Source organism: Mixophyes fleayi, unplaced genomic scaffold (genome assembly GCF_038048845.1).
Source record: "Mixophyes fleayi isolate aMixFle1 unplaced genomic scaffold, aMixFle1.hap1 Scaffold_29, whole genome shotgun sequence".
Lineage (NCBI taxonomy): Eukaryota > Metazoa > Chordata > Amphibia > Anura > Limnodynastidae > Mixophyes > Mixophyes fleayi.
Window position 1 is genome coordinate 2,690,829 of NW_027446953.1, and position 23,715 is coordinate 2,714,543.

At 40.8% G+C, this 23,715-nt stretch overlaps 1 long non-coding RNA gene across 2 annotated transcripts in view; it reads right to left on the reverse strand.

Moving 5' to 3' along the window:
- The window catches only part of LOC142127206 (uncharacterized), a 174,971-nt gene extending 154,472 nt beyond the window's left edge, over nucleotides 1-20,499 (reverse strand). Inside the window, exon 1 of one of the 2 annotated variants that reach the window (XR_012685340.1) lies at nucleotides 20,318-20,497. This is a non-coding gene — a long non-coding RNA (uncharacterized LOC142127206). Of the gene's footprint in view, nucleotides 1-20,317 lie in introns of both variants that reach the window. The other variant, XR_012685339.1, reaches the window with a different exon arrangement.
- Nucleotides 20,500-23,715: the final 3,216 nt, after the last annotated feature.

Genomic DNA, 23,715 nt, shown 5'->3' on the forward strand with positions numbered 1-23,715 from the left:
CCACGTGTAGTGGATGCGTACGCCCTTTCACGCCGTAGCGTGCCCTTGTACGTAGATGCGTACCGTACGCATCTTTTCAGACAAAGACAACCAAGTTTGCTAGACTTTAATTGAAATGACTTTATCCAATTTACTGACTTCGACACAGACCTTTACTGCCAGGCCCGACATACGTGACACCCCCTTAGAAAATGTCGATTTTACGTTTTATACAGACGGGAGTTGTCATAGACAGACAGAGACGGGAGAACTATGTACTGGTTACGCTGTTGTAGACGATCAGGATGTTGTAGAAGCTAAACCCCTTGGTCCACCTCACTCAGCCCAGGTGCCTGAACTAGTAGCATTAAGGAGAGCTTGTGAGTTGGCAAAAGATAAATTAGCTAATATATATACTGACTCTAGGTACGCCTTCGGGGTAGTGCACGATTTTGGGGCCCTTTGGCGTCTTAGAAACTTTACGACAGCAGCAGGCACGCCAGTGGCACACTCACAACACATAAAAGGACTTCTGACAGCGATACAGTTACCCAGGACAGTAGCCGTCATAAAATGTAAAGCCCATACCTCTGAAGAAGACCCGGTGTCATTGGGCAACAACAGGGCAGACGAAGCTGCTAAATGGGCGGCAGGGCAACCTATGACTGTATCGACCGAGATTATGATGGTTTTTCAGACAGTAGACATGTGAAATTAATTGAAATGCAAGATTTGTGTTCCCTGCAGGAAAAGGCGGTCTGGAAGGCGAAGGGATGTGGTCAAGAGTCCTCAGGACTCTGGAGGGATGGACAAGGTAAGCCTGTAGCTCCCCGAACATACTATCCAAGCCTGGTTGAAGCAGTACACGGTCTGACTCACCTGGGTAAAGAAGGTATGTGCAAACTGGTGAGAGCATACTGGTGTGCTCCTGGATTTTCCTCTCAGGCTGGTAAGAAAGCAATGTCATGTCTTACTTGTTTGAGGAAAAATGTCGGGAAAACTATTCCAACTAAGCCATCCCACATCCCTCCTACAGATGGACCTTTTCAGATAATACAAATTGACTATATCCAATTACCACCTTGCAGGAATCTAAAGTATGTGTTAGTATGTATTGATGTGTTTTCCGGTTGGGTAAAGCATATCCGGCAGCCACTAATACTGCTGTGTTCACTGCAAAGAAAATTGTACAAGATTTTGTATGTAGGTTCGGTATCCCTAGAATCATTGAAAGTGATAGGGGTACCCACTTTACTGGTGATATCTTCCGAAATATGTGTAAACTCATGGGAATCAGTAGCAGACTTCCCTTACCGATCACAAGCCAGTGGTAAGGTGGAAAGAGTAAATGGTACCATTAAGAACAAGCTTGGTAAGATAATGGCTGAAACTGGGTTAGCGTGGCCTGAAGCTTTGCCACTAGTCCTCCATAGCATCCGAACCACTCCTAGACCTCCTCTTAATCTGTCCCCCTTTGAGATACTGTTCGGCCGACAACCTGATTTGATCGTGAGTCTGCAAGACGACTTAAAGTGTAATAATGAAGTGACTGTGCAATATCTTATAAAAATGAGCAGACAGCTGAAACAACAACAAAAACTCAAAATGCTGTTACCTGGTATGCCAGAAACGAACTGTCATGATGTTGAACCTGGAGACTATGTTATGATCCGCAATTTCTTACGCTCAGGTTGTTTAACAGACCGTTGGGAAGGCCCGTACCAAGTGCTGCTGACCAGTACCACATCACTGAAGGTTGCAGAGAGAGACACTTGGGTCCATTCCACCCACTGCAGGAGAGTCCATAATCCGGAGAAAGTGCAAGATAAAGCTGAGACCGACGACACTGTTCTGTCACTCGTAAACCTGTTCCGGGAGACCTAAAGCCTGCAGTCAAGACACCTGAACCAGAGACGTTGCCTCAGAACTATCTTTCCAGCAATGGAGTGGCAGTTTTTGTTTTTCTTTTGTTCCAGGATTTTCTTTGTTTTTACTTTTTCTAGAACACTCGATTTTTGTGAAGGAGAATGGAGGACAGAGGCAGGTTTTGGTAGTGATGCGGATGAGATGGAGTTAGTAGAATACCCAGAGCAGCCCATTATCAAGCTTGGTCCAGGGGTTATGAAAAGGTCTGCTAGCTCGGGAACTCGGAGACAGTGTGAGGGGCTATTGTCTGATGAGTATTGTATCTGTAAGTTCTGCGACTCCCTCGTTGAAAAAAAGTGCATCCAGCGATGCCAGTCCACCAGTACCCTGGACATGGGTGGGCATCCTCTGGAGGATTATCACTCCTTAGTGGGTAAGGTTCTAAATCAAACTGAGTGCTGGAAATGCAATGCAGACAGCGGAGCTAGAATTAATTAAACGGTAGGACTTTTATTTCTCATAACTTGATTTTTTTTTTTACATCTCCGATAGCTAAACTCGCTTCATTTCTCACACTCAAGTCGTTTTATTATTTCCAAAGGTCCTGTGCCAATGTGCCAGGAGCAATCCAAAGTGCATCCACAAGATGACACCATATCAATATAAGATAATCATATTACACGCTGATTGTGCGTATACAGTTCTCTTTGTTTGCAAGATCTACATACACAACAGGGTCTAACTCGGTCTCTCATCCTAGTGACTTTATTGCGTCCACCCAATCAATGTGCTGGTGGACGATAAAGGAGATCAGTATCTCAGGGTCGAACATAGATCGTTGAGGAGCATGTAAACTACATTGCCCCCTTTCACACAGACCCCCTATTAAACCACCAACTAAAGTCTGATAGGAATGTTCAGGACATTTAATCACACACAGCATAGCGTGACATTGCACTGCGGAGTATTGAGCACTGTGATGAATGCCTTAAGAGAGTTTCTTTGCACTAATTACTGGCTTGTAAATGACCGTCATTAAGGCAATTGAACAAAGCTTGGACTTCTTGCTGAATCAGCATAGTTGGGGAGCAGAGATGGACAGCAAGTTTGAGATCTTGCAACAGATTTTTGATTAAGGTCATGACTCTAATTGGTTCATTCAAGGACATCTGTTCTTCAGTGTTGTACTTGCTGTACGATTTGGATTATTGTCCATGTGAAAGACAAACTGCATATTGTTGATGCTCCTTTTCCACTGAACAACCACCTTCACCCGTGTTAGAAAGTAATACTGTAAATTGCAAATAACGACTAGGACACCTTTATAAGTTTGGAAAAATTAGGTCTATTTATTATAAATTGCTGGCAGAGAAAGCACAATGCGAGACAACTAAAACAACTTAATGCTGAACCAAACGTGTGGATGGCCAAATGGCCTTGAATCCACTAAACCAAGGAGAAACTCCCTTACTAAATGGCCAGCGCTAAATCTGGCCATTCTAGACTCACAATGACGTGCCCACATAAAGCATATCAAGGGATCCTCCATATGAAAGGACCAAGAGCCGCCTTTACCTCGGAAGGGGCAGCGACCTGTGGCCAATCAGTATAGTACTGTATGTATCAGTCGCTGATTGCAGTGCTGTGCCTGCTCTGTGACGAGGGCGTTTAAGTGCATTCAGCTTTAGAGCCTCTCTTGTCAATCGTCCTTCCCAATTTTAATTTGAGGTTGCAGGCTTTTGTCCAAGATTTGTCAGTAATGTGCATCATTCATTTTCTCAGTGATTCTGACAAGACAAGTATTCCCATAACATGATGATTCCACAGCTATACCGTATGGTGAGGATGGTATTACCAGTGTTTGATTTGTACCATATATACCTTTTAGCATTCAGGACAATAATTACACTCTAGTCTTGTCAGTCAGCAATACATTCTTCAACATCTCTGCAGTAGCTTCTAGAAGACATTTTTCAGCAGGGATATGGTTTTCAGTATGTCTTGGAAATTGTTCACCCATGTATATCATCTGCTATCACCAGGCCCGGCGCTCCCATTAGGCAACCTTAGGCAGTTGCCTGGGGCGCCGGGACCTGCAGGGCGCCGCTCCCGCTGACTAGATTTGAAAATCTAGTCAGCGGAGAAAAGTGTGAGAGAGGTGCAGCGGCGGCGGGTTTCTTCACTGTGCGCCCGCCCGGGCTCCCCGGCGCATCACACTGCTGATCACCTGATCACTCACATCAGTGATCAGGTGTCAGATCTTCCCAGCGCCTGTGCTGCCTGCAATATATCACACTGTCTGCCGGCAGACAGTGTGAATAAAGTTTCCTAATACCCATCGCCCCCCTCTCTTCCCAGCATGCATCGGCTTCTCCACCCCTCTCCCTTGTGGTAAAGAAGGTGAGGAGCGGTGGGCAGCCATTAAAGAAGAGCCTCCCAGCCTTCAGGATCCAAAACAGTAAGTATTTATCTTTTTTTGGGGGGGTATTATTAATTTCATTTAATTAATTAAAGTGTGTAGTCATAAAAAATATTGGGGGTGGGATTTTTATTATTATGTCACCTTTTTTGGTTTATGTTCAATTTAAAAACTATGGTGGTTAAAATAATTATTTTATTGCACCTGATGCTCTATATTTGACTTGCTTCAAGTCAATAATAGAGCATGACGTGCCAATAAAATAATTATTTTATCCACCATAGTTTTTAAATCAAAGATAGAGCATGAAGTTGCAAACAATATTAATTTTTCTCCCACATAGCTTGAAAATTAAATATAGAGGTGGAAAATAGTATTTCTTTCAATGGTATAAAAATTACTATTTTCCACGTCATACTCTATATTTGATTTTCAAAATATGCAGTGGAAAAATGACTTATTTTGCACTTCATGATCTATCTTTGATTTAAACACTATGGTGGATAAAATATGGTGGACATGGTGCTGCAGGGGGGGGGCAGAGGACATGGTGCTGCAGGGGGGGGGGGAGAGAAGACATGGTCAAGCAGTGGGGGGGCAGTATGCTGCAGGGGGAGCAGTGTGATGGGTCATTCTCACAAGTTTTTGTTCCCATTTCTAATACTTGGATACTTCCCCTCTAGAAATCCTGGGATTGCCCCTGGACAGCAGTGGAGTCTGGACAACGTTCTCTATGAAACATCACGGCAGCCAGACCGCTGTAGGAGGTAAGGCCTAACTTTTTTTTTTTTTTTTACCAAAAGTGAAGTGTGTCGGGGGGTCTGGGAAGTGGGTATTTGGGGTGGAAGGGGGGAGGGCGGTGTTTTTGAAATTTTGCCTAGGGCGCTGAGAACCCTAGCACCGGCCCTGGCTATCACACATTCATTTGGCACGGTGTATAGAAGATTAGGGAGCGCAAATAAGGCAAAATTTAAGAAATGTGTAGTCTAACATGATATAAAATTAGGGATGTGCACCGGCGACTTTTGAGGTCTCGTGTTTTGTGTTTTGGATCCGGATTTTCGTTATTTTTGGGGTTCGGATTTGTCTCGCAAAACACTTGACGAAAGGTCTCGGTTCGGATTTAAGGTTTTGGATTCGGATTTTTTTTGAAAAAAACATAAAAAGTTTAAAAATCAAGTTTTTGGGCTTATTTTCACTCCTAGGCTATTATTAACCTCAATAACATTCAATAACAAGCATTTCCACTAATTTACAGTGTATTCTGAACACCTCACAATATAGTTATTAGTCCAAAACGTTGCAACGAGGTATCTTTCTGGACTGCGTAGAGGAGTGGGTCACCACAATATATATAATAAGAAAACCATCAACTTGTATGATTCGCACCAATAAATGTACCTGGACTGTGTAGAGGAGTGGGTCACCACAATATATATTAAAAACCCTGAACTTGTATGATTCGCACCAATAAATGTACCTGGACTGCGTAGAGGAGTGGGTCACCACAATATATATTAAAAACCCTGAACTTGTATGATTCGCAGCAATAAATGTACCTGGACTGCGTAGAGGAGTGGGTCACCACAATATATATTAAAAACCCTGAACTTGTATGATTCGCAGCAATAAATGTACCTGGACTGCGTAGAGGAGTGGGTCACCACAATATATATTAAAAACCCTGAACTTTTATGATTCGCACCAATAAATGTACCTGGACTGCGTAGAGGAGTGGGTCACCACAATATATATTAAAAACCCTGAACTTTTATGATTCGCACCAATAAATGTACCTGGACTGCGTAGAGGAGTGGGTCACCACAATATATATTAAAAACCCTGAACTTTTATGATTCGCAGCAATAAATGTACCTGGACTGCGTAGAGGAGTGGGTCACCACAATATATATTAAAAACCCTGAACTTTTATGATTCGCACCAATAAATGTACCTGGACTGCGTAGAGGAGTGGGTCACCACAATATATATTAAAAACCCTGAACTTTTATGATTCGCACCAATAAATGTACCTGGACTGCGTAGAGGAGTGGGTCACCACAATATATATTAAAAACCCTGAACTTTTATGATTCGCAGCAATAAATGTACCTGGACTGCGTAGAGGAGTGGGCTAACGGCCTAAAAACAAATACATTATATTATATTCAAATTGCAAAAATAAAAAGTACATAAGTACTGCAAAATAATACATTATAAATTTGTCTATTATTTAATTCCACCAAATAAAGTAAATCAGACTTTACGATATACCCATAACTCACAATACACCTCTCTATAGAGTCGTACTAAGCAGTTGCTGATGTCATAGATTAAAACATTCTGACACCAGCAACTGACTAGTCAGGTTTACTGTGTGTACTAGCGAGTATCAGGGTTTATAGCGGTGTTTTCATCTGTGCTATTAAACAGTGACCAAGCAAAATTCACTTTGTAAATCTATGTCTCGTTTTTTAATATTGTAGCAGTCTCCCTTCAACACTGGACTTACGCTGCTGAGAATGACTAAAAAACGTACAAAATATAGTTTAAAAATACCCCTTCCCCTTTTTATGAGCAAAATGCAAAAAAAAAAAATCACAATTATATATGGTATTACTCAGCTGTAGCAAATATTGTTATTGTAGAAAAGATAAGAATTATATTAGCTGGCGAATATCAGAAATAAACGGTATGAATTACGCCTAGTATTGTGACATGGATAATACCAACACTGGCTGAATAAGGACGACATTAATCAGACGTCTGGCTTTATCTATAACGTATAATAAAGTGGGATGGACAGTCACTACGAATGTGTGGTGAATAATATAGGATAATATAGACATAATTGCTGGATACGCTTAGACAAAGTGACTTAATGTAGCAAAGTGCTGCTATAGGGTCATAGAGCGATGTTCTCTGGTGACACCATGTCTTTATCTTAATCACTGTTCCTGACCTACTTACGCTGAGCAGACAGAACACACGGCCCCACGATGCAGCTTTCTGGAACACTCAACTTTAGGAAGTTATCAGCCAATGTCAAGATTCCAAACCTGAAGCTTTTATGTAAATGGGAACTAATGTAACTTGTAATATTCCAAGAGCTCATTCCCAAGCTGCTGAGAGCAGAGGTGGCTTTATACCTTAATTTGTCCCAATTTGTCAATCGTTTTCGGGTATAGTATAGTTACATCACGCCACACACAGGCTGGGTACACACTACAGACAATTTCTCCAGATGCGATATCTTCCATCAAATGAAAGATAGCCTGCTCCTTGCTCAACAGCTGTATAAAGGTGTACATACATGCTGTGATGCTATTGAACAATTGGACCATTCTAAATTTAACTGGCTGGAAATAATAGTAGGTATAGGCCCTGAGAAGCCATCAGCAGCAATTTACATAGCGCCACTAATTCCGCAGCGCTGTACAGAGAACTCACTCACATCAGTCCCTGCCCCATTGGAGCTTACAGTCTAAATTCCCTGACATACACACATACACACAGAGAAAGAGTCTAAGGTCAATTTTGATACGAGCCAATTAACCTACCAGTATGTTTTTGGAGTGTGGGAGGAAATCGGAGCGCCCGGAGGAAACTCACGCAAACACGGGGAGAACATACAAACTCCACACAGATAAGGCCACGGTCGGGAATCAAACTCATGACCCCAGTGCTGTGAGGCAGAGGTGCTAACCACTGAGCCACCGTGCTGCCCATCGATCCTCATCAACATCTGATTGAGATCTATTAAACGTCAGGTAGTCAGGAAGGTGCCTGCGGTCAGATGATGACCGCATCTAACTTGGAATACGGTTATCCGCCGTATTTTTCAGAGTTGGCCATCTGAAGATGCAGTTAGTAGCTGAAGACTATGGGCACTGTTCCCTGTTGCAATGGGTAGAGGGATCTTTTCAGATCCGTCCCCCTTTTTTTTATTGGTATAAGCGCGGTCTTCGGGACACACCTGAGCAGTTAGGTCAGCAAGGGACAGAACCCACATTTTCTTTGGGATTGTCTTTGCTACAACAGCCTCTTATCGGAGGAGCTGTCCAGGTATTGATCCAAAAATGCTTCTCTAATCGCTGTGATTAGCGGCTATAATGTGGCACAGACATGTGCCCCTTAATAAATAGAGACCTAGGTCACACAAATCTATGAACATGTATTACTAAATCTGCCAGAGAGTGCATGGCGGTCAGGCAGAGAGGCCATATAGAACTGTGTATGAGCACCTTACACATGAAACGCCTGCAGCGTCCGTCTCTGACTGTCCCATTGCCAGCACATGACCGGGCTATTCTGAGCAGTCACGGGGCTGGCTCCATTTAGGGCATCATTGTGAATGTGCCAACCTCACCCATGCTCAGATATGGCCCACTTTGCTCTTCTGATCTTATGCGGGGTCCAGAGCATGCACAGTGAAACCCATTTAGTGGACACATCCCCTGCAGTGGCCATGTTCCTTTTAGTTAATTGGCTGATCAGGCAACACTCCCTATTTAAAGCACCTGCTGTCTATACCTCGTTGCCTGATCTTGGAGTCTCATTCCCCATGAGCCTCTGAAGGTGTTCCTGTGTTTCCTCGTGTATTCAGCCCAGCTGATTCCTGTGGTTTCCAGACCACTTCAACTCTCCTGTGGTTTCCAGACCACTTCAACTCTCCTGTGGTTTCCAGACCACTTCAACTCTCCTGTGTTTCATCGTGACTTCTCCAGCTGATTCCTATCCGCTGCCTCCGTGCACTACAGTTATCAGCTCACTTCAACTCTCCTGTGTTTCATCGTGACTGTTCCAGCTGATTCCTATCCGCTGCCATACATATTTATAATTGTAGCGGTGCTCAGTGAACTATGGAAAATTATACTTTTTTCCACAACGGGATCAGATATTTTCGATATAAGAAAGACTCGCACACTTTCCTATGTTTTCACAGGAGTGACAGGGGAGGTATTTTAAGTGCTTTGTTTGGTTGTTACTGAGATACAGAGGAGGATTTAAATAAAATAAAAAAAATGCTAAAATAGAAACTAAAGGAATTACAAAGTGTGTATTTTTAAAATATTTAATTTAAGGCATAAGCTGGAAAGTGTGTGTTGTTATTACAAGACGGCAGCAAAAACAACCACCAATAATAAAGCAGTCCTTGGTGGATGACATTTTTGAGCTGCTACCTGTGGTGCATAATGGGTGGAGCCAGGAGGGACAGCGGAAGGTGGAGACAGGTAACTAGAACCAGCTATGGTAGAGTCACCTGCTGTCCAGCATAACTGTCCGATACCAGTTATATTTACCATTCCTCCATCCTCTTCTTGTTGTGGAGAAGGTATTTGCTCTTGTACAGCACAGGCAGCCCCATGATCAACAGCCAACCCAGGGCAGCCATGAGCAACCTAGGGTCTTACTGTAGTATCAGGCTCGCAGAACCAGGACGTTTGTATTCCATATGCAGTGACAGCTGAAATTGTACCTTATTCAATAGATTAATTCATGAGGTTTAAATGGTTCTAGAAATGCCCTAATTTTTTTTATCATCTATGGGCTGTGCAATAAACACAGGGATGACGGGGTTTACAGTTATGGCCAAAAGTTTTGAAAATGACACAAGTATTGGTTTTCACACAATTTGCTGCTTCAGTGTTTTTAGACATTTTTGTCAGATCTTGCTATGGTATACTGAAGTAAAATTACAAGAATTTCATAAGTGTCAAAAGGTTTTATTGACAATCACATTACGTTTATGCAAAGATTCAATATCTGCAGTGTTGACCCTTCTTTTTAAAGACCTCTGCAATTCGCCCTGACATGCTGTCCATCAACTTCTGGGCCACATACTGACTGATGCCCACCCATTCTTGCCTAATCAATGCTTGGCGTTTTTCAGAATTTATAGGTTTTTGTTTGTTCACCCACCTCTTGAGGATTGACCACAAGTTCTTAATGGGATTAAGGTTTTGAGAATTTCCTGGCCATGGACCCAAAATTTCAATATTTTGATCCCCAAGTCCCTTATTTATCACTTTTGCCTTATTGCAAGGTGCCTCATCATGCTGGAAATGTCTTTATTCGTCACCAAACTGTTCTTGGATGGTTGGGAGAAGCTGCTCTTGAAGGATGTTTTGGTACCATTCTTTATTCATGGCTGTGTTCTTAGGCAAATTTGTGATTGAGCCCACTCCCTTGGCTGAGAAGCAACCCCACATATGAATGGTCTCAGGATGCTTTACTGTTGGCATAACACAGGACTGATGGTACCATTCATCTTTCCTTCTCCGGACAAGTGTTTTTCCAGATGCCCCAAACAATCTGAAAGGGGATTTATCAGGGGATTCATCAGAGAAAATGACTTAACCCCAGTCTTTAGCAGTCCAATCCCTGTACCTTTTGCAGAATATCAGTCTGTCCCTGATGTTTTTCCTGGAGAGAAGTGGCTTCTTTGCTGGCCTTCTTGACACCAGGCCATCATCCAAAAGTCTTTGCCTCACTGTCCGTGCAGATGCATTCACACCTGCCTGCTGCCATTCCTGAGCAAGCTATGCACTGGTGGTGCCCTGATTCCGCAGGTGAATCAACTTTAGGAGATGGTCCTGGCGCTTGCTGGACGTTCTTGGACGCCCTGAAGCCTTCTCCAAAACAATTGAACCGTCTCCTTGAAGTTCTTGATGATTCGACAAATGGATGATATAGGTGTAATTCTACTAGCAGCAATATCCTTGCCTGTAAAGCCCTTTTGTGCAAATGATGACTATGCATTGATGACTGCACGTGTTTCTTTGCAGATAACTATGGTTAACAGAGGAAGAACAATAGTTTCAAGCACCACCCTCCTTTTAAAGCTTCCAGTGTGTTATTCTAACTCAATCAGCATGAGAGAGTGATCTCCATACTTGTCCTCTCACACACACACTCTCACCTGTGTTAATGATTGAATCACTGACCCTTTGTCAGTTGGTCCTTTTGGGCTGAAATGCAGTGGAAATGTTGTTTTTGGGATAAAGTTTATTGTCATGGCAAAAAGGGACTTGAAATTAATTGCAATTCATCTGATCACTCTTTATGACATTCTGGAGTACATGCAAATTGCCATAATAAAAACTGAGGCAGCAGACTTTGTGAAAAATAATATTTGTGTCATTCTCAAAACTTTTGGCCATGACTTAAATGTTAGATGTTATTCAATCTTTACTTCTCAATTCTTTCACAGTGAAGTATATTAAAATTGAATAGATACTTATCTTAAAGCTTAACTATAAATCACTCACACTATGATCACATTTAGTGAAAGTCTATTGCTTACAATTCAATGTTCAACACTATTTGCTGTTAAAGCAGCAATATCACCTAGATTTTTTTTCTTTAAAGTTAAGTAACTTTTAAGCATGCATCTGACAGTCACCTTTCTTAGCTATCCTCCTGCAACATAATATCTCATTTCATTTTCTTGTGCAGTTCTATATTTCTCTATTAACATATGAAATATATGTCACAAACAGCACTCTACTGAGCCTGCTTGATGTATATGTGACAAAGGGTTAATCACAGCAAACCCACCTGGCCTGCCTAGCAATGCTTACAATTCCTTTTGTTTATCACACCCTCACTATTTTTCTCCAAAACTGCCAAGACCAACCTAGAACTTTTAAAAGTTAGCACTTTGTAGGAGCTCTTAGGATTTCCCTAAAATTAAAATACCATCACAACTTATGCCTACATACTAAATTCTGAGTGCTGTCATGTAAAATACTTGTTGCATGTTCTCAGACCTTATTGATGATGGGGCAGATCTGTCTTCTTCCAACCATCTGGTTGTTGAAGTGAGGACCAGGGTGTTAGAGCCTGCTTACACTTTAGTTTGGAGTTCAGCATAGAATTTTATTTATTTATTACTTTACATTTGGGGAAAAGGGTAATGCCATTTCATAAGTTATTTTAGAAATATATATTATTTTTTTGCATTCTAAACCTTGTTTTTGTTTCTTGCAAATTCAGAATTCTGATAACAATTCCTCCTTTAATGCAGTATGAAAATTAGCTTTGGATGTTTCTCAAAAGATTGTTTTGCTGGGGTTTTTCTAAAGCGGTGCCTTTAGTTGAAAGCAAAGCTCTTGGACAAATTTAATAATGAAGCAGGCACTTGTAGAAAGTGTATAAACTGACATATATCTGTGTTTACAGATCACTTTTTATTGAACTTAGTAGCCATATTTGGAGAATATTATGACTGCTGCAAAGACATTCCTATTCAGCTAAAATACCATACTTGTAGTTCTGTATATTACCTGCAGTGGTGTGGTTAAGTTAATGCACAGAACCAAGCAGAACATACAATTGTTTCTATTAGTTAGATACATTTTTTTCCCCAAAATACTTTTGGGTGCTTATTATGTGAAGAATAAATCTAAGGGGTATACCGTATTTCCCCAAATATAAGACGCACTCATGTATAAGACGCACCTTAATTTTGGGGCCCAAAATGTCATCAACGTTGTGCAGCTTACTGTCAAACACGCTAGAATCGGCAGTCATCGGAACTGTGCAGGGAGAAGTGACTGACAGCTCAGAGACTGTGGGAGGCGCCTGAAGGTCCTTCTGCCAAGTAGCGAGGACACGCTGGAGCCGATTAGCGGGGACACGCTGGAGCCGATTAGCGGGGACACGCTGGAGCCAATTAGCGGGGACACGCTGGAGCCGATTAGCGGGGACACGCTGGAGCCGATTAGCGGGGACACGCTGGAGCCGATTGGAGCTGAATAGCGGGGACACGCTGGAGCTGATTAGCGGAGACACGCTGGAGCTGATTGGAGCTGATTAGCGGGGACACGCTGGAGCTGGCTGGAGCTGATTAGCGGGGACACGCTGGAGCTGGCTGGAGCTGATTAGTGGGGACATGCTGGAGCTGACTGGAGCTGATTAGCGGGGACACGCTGGAGCTGAATAACGGGGACATGCTGGAGCTGATTAGCGGGGACACGCTGGAGCTGATTAGCGGGGACTCATCTCTCTCATCCTCACATCGGGTGCCGACTTCTTCATTGAGGTAAGTAGTGCTTGCAGTGTATAAGACGCACCTTTTTTTTAGACCCAAAATTTGGGGGGAAAAGGTGCGTCTTATACATGGGGAAATACGGTATTTACTAAACTGCGGGATTGAAAAAGTGGAGATATTGCCTACAGCCAATCAGATTCTATCTGTCATTTTGTAGAATGTTCTAAATAATTGATAACTAGAATCTGATTGGTTGCTATCGGCAACATCTCCACTTTCTTAAACCCGCAATTTAGTAAATATACCCCTAAGTCTCTTACTTCACTGTAAAGCACTGTTTGCCTGATCAGCCAGGTTTCTGAAGCCTCCTATCTTCCTATCCTACTTTGCCATCTACTTCTTTTGCTTGCCTGATTCAAACAGGCAGACCTGTTGAAAATTATTCTTGGACCAGGAGAGGGGCATTGACAACCTGCTTAAATCCGGGAACCCCAAATGATATATCAGAGAGTAGTGTGAGATCAATAGAGGCATCAGGTACTTGGCAAGTTGGGCCAATGGAGAATAACAGGTAAAACACTCTATTATTCTCTGGTAGTCTCTGATATATCATTTGGGGTGAGTATTGTAAGTATCAAATGTAAGCAATATCGTTCCTGTTCTGTTAACCGCTTCAGTATCCCACATTTCTTGCACTCAAATTCTGCATTCTTTTTAATGATGCAGACTATGGAAAAATATCTATTGAAAATTTAAATAACTGATGATATATTTAGTATTCCTGTAAACAAAGATATGTGGCTAAATAAATACTGAACCAAAAACACAAGCTGATTCAAGAACATTCACAAATATATATGCAAGTGTTCCCAAAACAGTGCTGCATACACTTGTTATAAGACAATGCTTTAAATCAGGGTTGTCCAACCCGCGGCCCAGCACGCCTGTAAATGTGGCCCAGAAGGAGTTTTGGTTGTGGCAAGGGCCCAGCACTGTTAATGGAAAAAAAAAAAGAAAATACTTACCTTGCGGGCTTGTCACTCACAATTTAGGCTCCAAGGGCAAACACAGTCTCCCACTCAGATAATAGCAGATTTTTGCCACCACTAAGAATAATTATACCCAAGAATGTGTTCCCTTCTTGCTAAGACACACTCTATTAAACATGCAGATAGCTGCCTAAAGCTGGGTACACACTACAGGTTTTTCACCCAATTATTGTGCGATCACACGATAAACAACCGTTTGGTAAGACATTACATTAGTGTGCATGCTCCCATGATCATGTTGTGGAAGTCAAATAATTGGATGAAGTAGGCTAAATTGATTAATATTGTTTTACTATGTGATTGCGATTAGTACGCTACTTCATAACAGGGTTAATAACGCAATCGCACGGCTAAACAACACACACTTACATTCACACTTACATTTTGTAAATAGTATACATTCATTAAAGTTCCAGTCCATTCATTTATTAGTAAATATATTAGAGATAATTTATACATAGATAATACAACAGTAAAGATAACCATGGTTCAGGTCCACAGATATGTGTGAAGTTTGGTCTCATATTAATCTATATTTTATTAGCTGAAATCCAGTGTAAATAGGGAAACGATTGAATATTGCAATTGCAAGTTATGAATTGTATGAGATTAATACACAAAAGCACTTTGTTCATGGGTCAGTTTAAACCGGTTCTTCGACATGAAGACACATATGCATCAGTTGGAGTGAGCAGCCCCCTCATTCCGGAGAAGATCAAATAAACTGACCTATGATCAGCAGCCTACTGGAACATTGTTAACCCTGGACCAATGAAGACCTCCCTTAGTGTTATCTGTGTATATTTGTTACATCATCACTGTTTATGTTAATTCAAACTGTATATAAGCAAGCCCTGGGCCAGTATTAAATCCTCTTTGACTGCAGACTACAAGACTGAATCAGGACCTGGGCCCAGGGGGGAGGCACTTGCGTAATATATTCGGCTATATACTTTCCAGTATATTGATATACCTTTTATGCATCATCATGGTTTGCTGTTATCCTGCTATCTTTTGCTATTAAATTTCTTTGTGCTTTGGAACTACATTAGTCGCATTGGATAATGTTTATTGGTAGCGACAAGATGAACATTACAATGTTTTATCATACCAAAGCACATCGTATTGTTTGATTTGATTTTATAAACCTCCTAAAAGTCATGATGGAGCGATGTCGAGCAAATCTGGAAGTGTGTATGCACTCATGTGCAGAGTCCCGACCTTTTCAGTAGGTGGTTATGAGAGATGAAGAGCATAGATATGAAGTTAAATTGTGTATATGTACACATAAATCTGCATGTTCATCGGGCCTTTCAGTCGTTGGTAAAAATCATTACAGATATCACTTCTGCAGTAATGTATTGCAGTCAGGGCCTGATCAACCAATAGGCTGACCAGGCTGCAGCCTGGGGCGCTGGGTCCCGGGGGGCGCAGTGCCGGGCACATTAATATTAGCTTTTATATTTTAATTTTATTTTTTTTTAATTACCGATCGGCGCCTTTTTGCTTCAATCTCGGGGCCGCCCCTTAGTCTGAAGGGGAGCGGTTCCGACTGTCAGCGGATCCAATTAGGAGGCAGGCAGACAGCTAACAGTAAATCCGAGGATGTTAGCTGCCCTGCCAGAGCGGTCGCGCTGTCACGTGAGATTATCACATCTCACGTGACCACACTAAGCAGTGACAGCGCGCCCGCACTGGCAGGGCAGCTAACATCCTCGGATTTACTGTTAGCTGCCTGTCAGAAGACAGAAGTGCCGGCGTCTGCAGAGAGGAGGAGCGGAAGATAGCCAGGTAAGTTTTGTGTATAATATAATGGAGGAGGATGTAATACAGGTGGCGACTGAGGAGGGGGGGATTACTGGTGTGGGGAGGGGGTTAATGAATCGGCAGCAATGGTTTTGAAGAACTGCCTGGGGGGGAGGGGGTGGGTAATGAGTTGCCTGTAATGGGTTGATGGTTTTGTGGGGGTGGGGTTAATTAACTTCCTGCAGTAGGTTGATGATTGGGGGAGTGTAATGCATTGCCTGTAATGGGGTGATCAATTTGCCCTGGGGGGGTTAATGAATTGACTGCAGTGGGTTGAAGAATTGTGTGTGTGGGGGGGGGGCAATGTATTGGCTGCAACAGATTGATGAATTTACCTAGGGGAGGGGGGGGTTCTGAGTTACCAGCAACTGTCGATTAATTAGCTAGCAGGGGTGGGTGGGTGTTAATGGATTGGCTATGGAGGGTTAATGGATTGGTTAAAGTGAGGTGATAAATTGGCTGGGGGGGTGGGTGAGCAAATAAGTGGTTGGGTGGGTGAAGATATGGATGGGGTGTCAAACTTTCTGGTGAGGGTTTACAAAAATGGCTGGGGTAGGTGATGAAATAGCTTGTGGGGGACATGATCTCTGTATTGTGTGGCTGTGATGTGGATGCCCTCTGTAGTCTCAGCGGTTACTCACTAGAATGTTAAATACTTGACAGATGGGGCTGGTAGATATTAGTATATGAATATAAATAATTTTTATATATTTTATTGTCTATATGTGCCTGTACTAGGGGGTTGTTTTATTTGGTCATAATGGAGTGTTGTGTTTGTATCATTCAGGGTTTGTTAACATTTTTCACTATAATAAAATTTTTGCACATTTTCAATACAGGACTCAAAGTTTCCAGAATCCAGCCAACTAGCAACAACGCTCCAAGGACAAACAAGAAAAAACATCAGGTAGTCTACGCTGCAAGATCAGGTAAGGGAGAACGGAGCAATTTGTCGAAATTTCACTGCGGAATCTTACTGTAATGATATTTTAATATGTTTGCAGAATTAATTGTATTTTATGTAGTAATTTATATTTTACAATTTTGTGTGTGATGTGTATATATGTGTGTGTGTGTGTATATATATATATATATATATATATAAATATATATATACACGCACAGTGGCCATACCGCCACTTCCACTGTCTTCATTGTAAAACTTTCCTGAATTTCCACTTTAACCACAGTTTATAAATGGGTGGCGGGCGGGCAGATGTTCGGGGGGGGCGGCAATCGGTGTATTAGCCTAGGGCGGCTGGAACCCTTAATCAGGCCCTGATTGCAGTATGTAGCCAGATTAAGATGTAGGCTTCAGCATCATTTAGGAATGTCTGTGCATCTACCTGGTTACATCAGAAACATCACTTATTAAGAAGTAATTCATTTCAAAACAGAAAGCTCTAAAATACAAATCGTAATTAGTTCCATCGGTACTGCAGCTATAACAATTTTGAGAAAAAGCGCTGAAAAGACTGGAGGCTCTGGAATTTTTTGGTCCATGTTCCTAAAAGTAAACAGTCAAAATCCACTTCGGAGTCAGTAATCTGGCAAGGGCTGCACACAGATCTTATAGTGGATGCAGAGGTAATAAACAGGCTCTTTGTAGAGGTCTGATACACAGGAATAATCTTCACAAATTGTAAAGATTAATTAAACAAAAGAATGAAAAAAAAAAATTCCCACCGAAAGAAAACTGAACCCAGAAATGGAGATAAAAGATTGTATGCATAGGGTAAGATTATGGAGGAAACAAAATTATGGACTTAAAGATCATTTGCTGTCAAAGATATTTTATGGGCAAGGACAGTGCTACGTGTTTGTCGGTTGGATCTTATTTAAAAAATTATGAATAATAATAACAACAAAATAATAAACGGAGTATTGTACCACATAATAAAATTTCCAAGAAGCAGCAAAGGTGGCTAAGAGACCCCAATCTGAAACCCTGACCTAAAATGGATATCCTAGTCCTTTCTTTATATAGTTTTTGTAATAAATCAGCAATGATATGGTGGTTCCCAATACATAACTAAACTATGTTCTTTTAATATAGTAGTATAGCATTTACTATGACTCAGTAATAATACAAACATAATGAAGGGTAGACATACCTAGCTGAATTATAAAGTAAATGTTTTAAGATCTCCCCAGTGCTTTGTGTAATCTTGTTCTCTATGTATTTCCCCATGCTGCTCACAGTGCCCCTCTCTGCACCAAGACAACTTGTAAGTTTAGCTCCATATACAAATCTTGGATGTAGCCCAAGTATGTGAAAGGTTAGGGAGCGACAACAGTGGAGAGTGAACAACTTCACATGAAAAACAGAAAGACAATGGGTACAGCAGGAGTAAGTGTATTTAGGAATTACGACTATACAGCTAAAATGAGAAAAATAGTAGAGAAGGATGAATATTGAGTCAAAGAATATTTTACATTCAAGATAGATGTTGGGGAATAGAAGGGATTAATATGTTGGCACTCACCAGCCAATTAAGAGATGTAGGCCTTGTTTTGTTATGGCCATATGTGGTCTTATAGTACTTAACATTTCTACACAGAACATAAACTGGAATTTCAATCTGCTAACTAAGGGTTACAAATGTACATGTCCAGAAGCCAAACACTACATTTTTAAAGAATAACATAAGCAAAGAGTATGCTAAGTGATAGGAGATGGGAAGAAAAACCTCCATGCAGTATGCTCATAGAAAGTGCATGGAACAGGAGTATAAAGTACATCTACAAAGAGATTAAGCTGAATTTACATATTTGAAAAAAATAATTCAACTCAAGGAGAAAAGGTCAAATGTCATTATTTTAGACACATCTTTAAACTATTTTTTAGGGGATTCATTTTTATGACGGAGGTGGGCAAAAAAAATAATGGCAAATAGTAGCGGAAAATTTAAAATCTAGTCTGCTCACAAGGCATTATCAGATTGAATGGTAAGAAAATACTAGATTGCTATTACTAGATTGTACCCTGTGGGGCATATTCAATTCTCGTCGTTTTCCCGCGGCGTTAAAACTAATAACGTTATTACGATAATTGTAAGCTGGATTTCAGCTCGCGGCTCAGGAGCTGCGAGCTGAAATCCAGCGAGAAAACTACCGTAATAACGTTTTTTACGCGCACTATTACCGTAATAAAGTTTTTTACGCGCACTATTACCGTAATAACGGTAATAGTGCGCGGAGCACGAGATTTTCGGCATTTCCGCCAACAATTGAATATCCCCCTGTATGTTTTTGTATAATGTGTTATCTCCACTTTTCTCTACACTCCGCGCTTAGAGTATTCAGATGCGCTACAAATAAATATTGATTAAATGATACAAGTTCTAATAATAATATTAGTGTAAACTGCTTGTTTAAAACCTCATCAACAAACATGTCAAATGCCAGAACTTCACCATAAATTGACAACTAAATCGGTACCAAGATTAAAATAATAATTTAGGTATCTTTACTAACTAGTTATTTGGAAAATATTTAACTATTTAATTACAGGAAGCTATGTAAAATAAATTCCAATCCTGCGTTTATGGCAGCAGGCCATTTACATCACCAAGGTTCAATCATCTGAAATACAATGCACAATTGTTGAAGTTGTGGTTCTTTCACAATTACATAAAATAACACTTCTGCATGTATTTGAATAGAAAAAAAATATTGTTTGCACAAATACTGTTGCAGAGCTTCTATTGAGCTTCTATTGATTATTATTATTATTATTATTATTATAAAAAGGTTGTTTGCATCATTCTTGAAACAGTCTAAGCAGACACAATGATAAATGTGGACATCTGAGGGTGTGCTATATTATAAACAACATCATAGAGTTAAGCAATACACCAACTAAACAAAGACATACATTGTGAAAACACTGAACGGGTCTATCTGGAAAACAAACTAAACGTCATAGTTAAAATGAATAAGGAGATTCCTTTATACAATAAACTTATCAAAATATTACACATAGCAGCACGCTACAAGAAAAATGTACAAAGGCCAAACAGCCCCAAACAGATACACATTCCAAAACAGGTGCAAGTTGCAGGTGCATAATAAAGTACAACTATAGGATAACGTTTGTATATACACATTGCTGTATGCAGAAAGTGATGTTTAAATTTAGAGATATGGTATAAAATACAAATCAAGAAATGAAACAAACACTAAGTTACACTAGAAACCCACCTGTTAATCACTTTTTTCAGGGATATGCAGAACTGTACACAAGCATAGAGAAGTATACACACACAGTCACACAGCTGCTGCCTTCCGTCCTCTATGTCCTTCAGCCTCAAGTGCATGTGTATGTGTGTAATTTTGTAGGTCGCAGCCAAAAACCAGGCAGTGTAACCTGAGACCCAACACACAGAATTGACATGTTGCAGTTATAAACATAACTAACTGAAGTGGAGGTATGTGACTAAGCGACTGAGGAACAGGCAGACCTGAAGTCACATGAACTAAAAGGAAACTTCCAGACAGCACTGAAACATTTTCCGTAGGAGTCTTTATATTTAAAATATCTGCAAAAATAAATTACTCATGGATCCAGGATTCGTGTTTCATTGTTTCAGTAAAAACTTAATTTTGCTTCAATGTAGTTGTCCCTATTTCTTTGGATCAACGGAACAGATACAAGCAAGAAGCTGTCCTAGTGCTTTCCAAAGACTGTTTAAAGATAAATCATAAAGCTTCAAACAGTTGGCATCATAGCGCAAATGCCATTTTGCTTCTGTTGCGATACTATTAACATATTTATAAGGGTAAGTGCATGGCTTAACACACCAAGATTTCATCAACTGTAGGAATGTAATAATTGTGTCCTGATGGTAAGAGCTGGGCAGACTTTGGCATTTATTATTATTTGGCATTTAGTCCAAAAACATAATTATAGGTTAATTGGCTGCTGACTACAATCTAAGCTTCAATGGGACAGGGACTGATGTGAATGATATGAATGATGATATTCTCTGTACAGTGCTGTCTAATATGGTGGTAATATAAACATAAACATTTGTGATAATAACAGCTCAATAATTTACCAGCTTTCATACACAAAGAGCGAATGTAATTATTGTTTCTATTCTTTATATAACACCAACATTAGAGGGCATTTCCAAGTAAAATAAAGGGCTAAGAGAAGTGATATACCCTTTACAGTTTTCACTAGAGATGGGCGGGTCCGGTTCTCCGAGAACCGAACCCACCCGAACTTTGGGTATCCGAGTACCGAGCTGAGCAGCTCGGTACTCTCCCGCCCATTCCGAATCCAAATCGAGGCCGAACGTCATTGTGACGTTGTCGGATCTCGGGACTCGGTTCTCGCGATACTTCAACTTTATAAATACACGCCTCCACAGCAATCCATCGCCATTTGACAGAGGGAGAGAGCAGGGTGTAGTCATAGGCTAATTAGAGCAGGGACAGAGAATACAATATTGTTCTTGCAATTGCTCTAACCAAAATCGCTAGTGCAGAGAGGAGGATAGAGGTTTATTATTTTTTCTTCATATTTGGCACTCCCCAGCGCTTTTGGGGTGTCCCCCATAATTGTGCATTAATATTTCTGGCTGTCAAAAGTCATATCTGTCAGCAGTATCTACTAAATAATTTGTAGCACACCTCAGTGCTTTTGGGGTGTCCTCCCTAATTGTGCATTAATATTTCTGGCTGTCAAAAGTCATATCTGTCAGCAGTATCTACTAAATAATTTTTAGCACTCCTCAGTGTTTTTGGGGTGTCCTCCCTAATTGTGCATTAATATTTCTGGCTGTCAAAAGTCATATCTGTCAGCAGAATCTACTAAATAATTTTTAGCACTCCTCAGTGTTTTTGGGGTGTCCTCCCTAATTGTGCATTAATATTTCTGGCTGTCAAAAGTCATATCTGTCAGCAGTATCTACTAAATAATTTTTAGCACTCCTCAGTGTTTTTGGGGTGTCCTCCCTAATTGTGCATTAATATTTCTGGCTGTCAAAAGTCATATCTGTCAGCAGTATCTACTAAATAATTTTTAGCACACCTCAGTGCTTTTGGGGTGTCCTCCCTAATTGTGCATTAATATTTCTGGCTGTCAAAAGTCATATCTGTCAGCAGTATCTACTAAATAATTTGTAGCACTCCTCAGTGCTTTTGGGGTGTCCTCCCTAATTGTGCATTAATATTTCTGGCTGTCAAAAGTCATATCTGTCAGCAGTATCTACTAAATAATTTGTAGCACTCCTCAGTGCTTTTGGGGTGTCCTCCCTAATTGTGCATTAATATTTCTGGCTGTCAAAAGTCATTTCTGTCAGCAGTATCTACTAAATAATTTTTAGCACACCTCAGTGCTTTTGGGGTGTCCTCCCTAATTGTGCATTAATATTTCTGGCTGTCAAAAGTCATATCTGTCAGCAGTATCTACTAAATAATTTGTAGCACTCCTCAGTGCTTTTGGGGTGTCCTCCCTAATTGTGCATTAATATTTCTGGCTGTCAAAAGTCATATCTGTCAGCAGTATCTACTAAATAATTTGTAGCACTCCTCAGTGCTTTTGGGGTGTCCTCCCTAATTGTGCATTAATATTTCTGGCTGTCAAAAGTCATTTCTGTCAGCAGTATCTACTAAATAATTTTTAGCACACCTCAGTGCTTTTGGGGTGTCCTCCCTAATTGTGCATTAATATTTCTGGCTGTCAAAAGTCATAACTGTCAGCAGAATCTACTAAATAATTTTTAGCACTCCCCAGTGGTTTGCGCTCAGAATGGATTCAAAGCAGTCCACATATGATCTGAATGAGCAACCAGGTTCTGTCACCAGTCCTGATGTTAGTGTTCCCAGTACGTCATCTGGCCAAGGCGATGTCAAACAACAGAGTGTTTTCAAATTAGTGCAAAAAACAAAAACCAAAAAAAAATTTACTGTATTGAAGCGAAAAAGAAGTGTAACTGAGCAAAAGATAAGTGACGATAAAAAAAAAATTGCAAGCATGCCATTCTACACACGCAGTGGCAAAGAGAGAATGAGGCCTTCACCTTTGGCTATTAGTGGCAGATCCCAAAAAGTTACCCAGCCTACAATTGGTGCACAACTACTGTTACGCGTCAAAGCCGAGCTGCAAGATAACAGTGAGGCATTACAGGAGAATATTTGCTCTGATTCACAAATGACAACAATCCCTGTGGAGAGTCCATCCAACAGTGGGATGTCTAATCGTGAGCATTCTGCTGATGTGTGCCTTAATAGCCCGAGTGTAGCCGGTGATACCCAAATTGAGGATGCCACTTTGGAATTAGAAGAGGATGAGGGGGAGATTTGTGTAGGCGACGTGTAGATTTGTGTAGATTTGTGTAGAATAGGCCTACCAACGAAGAATTAAACTGTTTTTTTGGATGATTTATTACCTCAACAATTAGATTACTTATCTCTAAAACAGTTGGAGCACTAAATTGGGTTATTTTAGGCACAAAAACATGTATTTTCCAACAAAATAGCAAAACAAAACCAAACAAAACCAAAACCAAAACACGCAATGGCGGTTTTGCAAAACCAAAACCAAAACCAAAACACGACGGTAATCCAGATCCAAAACCGAATCCAAAACC